A 6,111-nucleotide genomic window follows, 5' to 3' on the forward strand; every position below is an offset into this window, starting at 1 on the left:
AGTTATAAGAAGTTAGCTAACATAAATTAAAACTGATTAGTTAACCAACAAAAAACAAATCTAAGCTTTTTGCTAACCGTAAATAGAAAATAATGGTTAGCTAACAAAACTAAAGAAAGAAAGGGTTAGCTAAAGTAAACTACAAATTATTTGTTTTCTAGAATATACCAAAACTGAGAATTAAGAAAAATTAAAACATTAGCTAATGTAGAATAGATTAAATAGCCCTTATTGATATTATACAATAAAACTGTGGGAAACTACAACTTCTGTAAACTACAACTTGTAAACCATTGCTGTTAGCTAATGTAAACTGAAATGGAATGATTAGTCGTGTCCAAATTCATGGGCTGCATCCTCCTGAGGACCCGGCCTTCACGGTCTACGTGGGCCGGGTCCTCAGAAGGTCGGGTAGGCTGGAAGTAAACAGCTGTGGAATTGGACGGTCTAGCCTTCTGATTTGCGTCACCGCTGTCTCGGTGGAGTTTAATAAACTCGGCCGTTTGTTCCTTGCTATCTAAAATATAACAGGACACTGGCGTAAATTCTTGACCATCTCACACTTCTGTTTAATTAGTTTTCTGTTAGACGTTTATTCAGCTGTGTGAAAACCAAGGAGGAACCCACCCGGGGGATTAATACAGTTTTATTTTATCTAATCTAATCTAATAACTTTAATCTCAGCCAAACCGATTTACTCACGAACAAACAAAACACTGAAAAAAGCCAAACAATAACATTTTTAGGTTGTCTAAATGACTTATATATTACGTTTAACCTGAATAGCGAAAGGCCACGGTGATCTGAAAATGATGTGCCGAGAGTTTGCCGTTCTCGGCAGCTCTAGTGATCCTCGAGCCCCTGGCTAGCTATCCAGCTGGTGGGTAGCAGATGTCTCCGAAAATGTCGGAGCACTTTTGCAAATATGCGATACCTTGATAAACCGAACAGATATTTGATGTTTACACAGCTACTTTCTCGCCTGAAAATGTGTTAAAAGTTTATTTTGTGACCCAGAAAGAGTCATAAGAGTAATATTAAAAACTTAGCCATTGTTGGAAACTGTAATCGGCTAGGCCACACTATGAATTCTGGGATATGGAAGCCCACGAAGGATACACCCGACCCTTCCTTCTAATTCGGGGAAAAGGAGGACGCATGTGTCAGCTGCATTCAGAGGAGTCTAATAATTTGGACAGCCTTTGTCGCATCGCTGTGATGCAATCGGCCTACAAATGCGGCCTCAAGAGGATGCAGCCCATGAATTTGGACACCCCCATTATGTTCTTTCAGGTAACCTAAACAAAAGTGAAGAAGTTAGCTGACAAAAATCAAAACTAAGCCTTTACTTAAAAGCTAAGTAACTAAGCTTTTACTTTTACATGCCTCCAAACTATTAGCTAACATGGACCAAAACTAACCACTTAGCCAATATAAACCAAAGCAGTGTTTGATAAACTGTTTAACCAGCTAAACCCAGTTATTATTTAGGGTTTTCTAAGTTTTATTTTTAAGATTATTTATTACTGTTTCAGCTCATAAACTTTCACTTACATTTGCTAAAAGGTTAAACAGCCAGCATTATTAGCTAATGTGACCTACATGTATTTTGCATTTGTTGTGTATGTCAACACATTTTTCAGTTTGTCTGTTTGTAGCATTGCACAGGAATGTTTTCTGCTATTTTAGCTCACAAACTGATGATTTACATTTGCAGCTAATGGTTTAGTTTCATGTCTGCCTGCTTTACTGAGAGGATATCACTTTGTTATTAAAGGAGCAAGATCTGGTTTCTTTTAAGTTACTAGCTGATGAGAACCTTTTCTTTTACAAAATATGCTCTAACTTTGAAAAACGAGCAAAACTTTGACGTGCATAACAAAGAGATTTCATAATATTCCCAGAGCTTTTATTGGAAAAACATCCACCTCTCTCAAGTCCAAGTTTCCTTTGAGATTTCAGCACAACAAGAGCTGATTTTTTAAGTGGAGTACAATAAAAAAGCCGCTTTGTTCTGGGTCTTTGTATCGCTGTTTCTCACTCAGTGTAGGCGAGAGGGAGAAAAATAACAACCCCCCCCCCAAAAAAAAGGAAAGAAAAGGAAATGGCAGATTGATGAAAAGCCAAACTGGTCCCAGGATGACACCTTCTTCTCCTCTCCACAATATTAAAAACTCCCACACGTTTCAGGAGAAGAGCAGAATTAGCCTTGCCGGGACGCTCTGAAAGCTGCCGTAATGACTCATTTGTTTCATCCTGATAGATGGCTCTCTGGATGGAAGAGGACCTCGTTTAGAGGAGCTGCAGACAGCCAGCGAAGGACGACTGCACCATCGTGTAGAAGGCCTTCAAAGCTGTTCAGGCCACCGGAGGTCGCTGTGAGGGCCGACGAAGCAGGGATAAAGTCCTCTGAACAAGAAGCCAACATACACTGTGGCCGTGGCTTTGAAGCTGCTGTTAAAAACCATGCAGGAGGGCAGGTGGTGCTGATGAATATTCAGCCGGGAGTCGAGCCTGCTGCCAAACAAACCGCCTGTTTGCCTCTGTCACCTTCCAGAGTCTGATAGACTGTTTTATTAGTTATGACATGAATGCATACAACGAGAATAAAAACATCCAGGGTTGAGGAAGGGATGGGAAAGCAGCCTGAGTCAAGTAAAAATAATAAAAAGAGTTAATAACAAAAATTTCTGTCTTTTTACATCCTGTGGATCTGTAAACAAAACAAACAAAAAAACTTGCAGGTTTTGCTTTGAACATTTCTTTTACACTGAAAACAATCATGCTTATATGTAGAATGAGCCTGGTGACCAACTTAATAAAAAAACATGGATAACGCCACATTGGTGCGCAAAGTCACGCTTTATTTTGAGACTTTTTTAAGTTGAACTTAATGTTTTGACAGTTATTGTCTTGGTGTTCTGAAACCTGATGTCATAAGCAAGTGATAGATCTGGATCAAAGGTTAGCCTCACCTTAAATCATCGCCTGTTTTATTGTCCTTTTTAATACTGATGGAGCCAAAGTGAACGTCACACTGTATTAAAGAAGATTTGGAACTAAGCTCATAAATTCATCAAGACAGTGAATCCTGAGCTCATGAATAAAGAGAGGTAGATAGCCATTTTCATACAGATTACTACACACCCAGACTTTTTTTTTTACAACCAAATGTGTCGCCCTCTGCTGGTCATTACAAAGAATCCAGGCTTAAGATGTTGTTTAACATAGACTTGATTCAACTTTTGGGAAGTCTGTTTGTAAGAAAGACAATCATTTGAATGCTTTATAATTCAATTTTTTTGTCCCTCAGGAGGCTTTAAAATTCCTGCTGTCACATCTGAAATATCACTAACGGCTGTTTGGGTTTCGGTTTTTTCAAAGAGTGATGTAGTCTTCTGTTGGGGGGAAATTTAGCCTCCACGATCATTGGGACACATAAACCAATCGGCACGGTAAGGTGGCGATTGACGGAGGAGTGAGGAACACACATTTGTACAATTAATTTGTAGAATTAAAATCTTTTTATTACAAATTAAGTGTAAAAAACTGTGACATGTAAGACTCAAAACTGGGTATTTCTAAGTGTAGTTTTATGGGTTTTTTGCCTTTTAAAAGGAAAAAAATCATGTTCAGGGACACTAAAACAAACAAATCAATGCTCAGAAAGCAATAGATTAAACATCTGAACCGTTTCAGATAAAACTGCTTCAAATTCATCCATAAGACAACTATGCCTACTATCATTTATAACGGGACAAAATTCCTGCCTTTGTATTCTTCTTTTCTTCAACCTTTAATCATTTCCAATTTTGTGTTTCTTTCCTAACTTTCTTTTTCCTTCATTCCATCTTCCCTGATTTTCTTTCCCCTGGAATTTTCCTATTTCTTATTTCCCATCCTCTCCTTTCTTTCTTCTCCTCATCTGCTATCCCTTCTTTTTTTTCTCCCATGACAAATTTATGTCCAGCCCCCAAGGTCACGATAATCTGTCCAAAACTACTGACTATGGAACAAATTTAAATCACCACTATCAGACCCCATTGTCAGCATCTTTGTTTTTTCTTTTTTTACTTCAACTTTAGATCATTTCAGTTAAAAAAGAAAGAAAGATGTCAAGTTAAACTCAAACACATACAGAGTCCAATATTTAATTCCAGGCTGCAGTTTGAGCTGTAAACAGATTTTTGCAGACTCTCATTAACTGTCAGCTTCAAACGGCCTGGATTGGGATTCCTCCTCGGGTTAATATCTCCTTTGTTAGGGAGTTGTTTTGTCAGTCCCGGGAGATCTCCCTCTGCTTCCCACGTTTCTCACATCCTCTCCGTGCTGTCGAAGCCTCCGTACGGACACCAGCTGGCTGTGGAGGAAACACAACTGCTTAAATGTAGTCTTTATTTCATTTTGCTGCATTTAATCTCAAATGAAGCAGCTCGTTTGTGCGTCACAATGCAGGTTTGTACTTTTGTAACAGATTAAATGTGATATGTTTATTTCTGGGTTGGGAAAAAGATCCAAGGGGCCTGCAAACACACTGATTTCTGACTCTGTTTCAGTGTCTTTATTAATCACTTGTCTTAGCTCAACTTACCAGCTTGTAAACTCTGATTTAACCACAGAAAAGCAGCCAGCTGCTGAGCATTAGCACCGCCACTTTACGGTTGGACTGTTAACCTGCGGCGTGTCACAGAGGTGAAGGATAATTCGGAGTGACAAGTTACATTGAAGGTGGCAGCATGTGGGCTGCAGACGATCCTCAGCTTCACTACAGCGAAAAAGACACAACCTTTGTACACATCTGCACTAGTTCATCACAACTATTAGGATTTTTTGATTTGTAAAAGCTTCTTTGGGACAGTAAAAATCCTGATGACACTTCCTGCAGCTGACCCAAAAGTTTCCCCACCTGATCAATGAATAAAGAGCCTCTTCGTGCACATTTTAAGTTGCACATAAAAAGGGAATCATCAGTGTGCCCCAGGGCAGCTGTGGCTACAACGTAGCTTGCCATTGCCAGTGTGTGAATGTGTGTGTGAATGGGTGAATGACTGAATGTAGTGTAAAGCGCTTTGGGGTCCTTAGGGACTGAGTAAAGCGCTATACAAATGCAGGCCATTTACCATAAATTGCCAAAAGTAAATGTTAGTTAGACTTCTTTGCTTTGTGCCACATGATTTACTGATGGATAAAGTCAATATTAATGAAGCTAGTGTCATGGAAATAATCTGAGTAGTCAGCTAACAAGCATTTTGACTAAGATACAGTTTTGTAGCCCTAACGTTATTTAGCCAGCTAGCTGCATCAATCTGGTGATAGCTTTTAATGTTAGCTGACCAAGTAATTTGAACAGCTAGCAACATTACAAGATAAAGCCCAGGAATTAGAATAAATTATTCAGTGTTATCCATTCACAGCTTCAGGCTTCATGAGATAATACTGTTCTTTTTCTGGCTAATATTATCTTACGTTAGCTTACCTGCTAACGCAGACAAACTGCTTGATAATCACCATAGCGCTAGCTGGCTAACTTTAGCTTGCTTGCTAGCAGCTAAGCCAAAGTCCTATAAACAGACTGCTTATCGTTTTTGTCCTTTTGGAGTTTGTGTTGGAGTCTCTGTTGAGGTAAAAGTCAGTTGTTTGGTGATATTGGTGAGATATCTGTTAGGCAATGGAAATAAGAAAAAAAAACACTGAATACAATAAACTGCAACATAATTCACATTTTCAGTTAACAAAGTTACAGGTACACACTTCAGTTTGAAGCTGATGACTAGTCACTTGCAGATATTCCAAGATTTGGTTGCCTATTTTAATGTATTTGCTACAAAGTCAGTCAATGTTATTTGTCACTCTTGTTGGTAGTCGTTCCAATCACTCGCCTAGATGTTGAGAAAAGTTCCGCTCACTTCCAGTGGCTATTATGGTCACTATGTAATTTCAAGTGTGGACACAGCTCATAAATCCTCTCAGGCACAGAAGCCCCACCCACCTACTGGACAAACCTCCTGGTTGTGTGAGCCAGCCTATCAGAAGAAAGTCTGTGGAAGTGCATTCTGTCTGCAGTTTCAGCTGGACTAGATTAAAAACAATGAGAAGAGCAGGTACAATTAT

At 39.1% G+C, this 6,111-nt stretch overlaps 1 long non-coding RNA gene across 2 annotated transcripts; it reads right to left on the minus strand.

Moving 5' to 3' along the window:
* Window positions 1–3,564: 3,564 nt before the first annotated feature.
* LOC146581717 (uncharacterized) lies at window positions 3,565–5,911 on the minus strand. 2 transcript variants are annotated; one of them, XR_014888603.1, is made up of 3 exons: window positions 5,752–5,911; window positions 4,592–4,765; window positions 3,565–4,360 (listed from the first exon to the last, which is right to left on the minus strand). It is a non-coding gene; the product is annotated as an uncharacterized LOC146581717 (long non-coding RNA). The 2 variants fall into 2 exon arrangements; XR_014888602.1 differs by lacking the exon at window positions 5,752–5,911 and adding an exon at window positions 5,477–5,585.
* Window positions 5,912–6,111: the final 200 nt, after the last annotated feature.

Source organism: Mchenga conophoros, linkage group LG2 (assembly GCF_057382185.1).
Source record: "Mchenga conophoros isolate Kocher_MC1m ecotype Shallow Benthic linkage group LG2, M_conophoros_male_GT1.1, whole genome shotgun sequence".
In the NCBI taxonomy this organism is placed as follows: Eukaryota; Metazoa; Chordata; class Actinopteri; order Cichliformes; family Cichlidae; genus Mchenga; species Mchenga conophoros.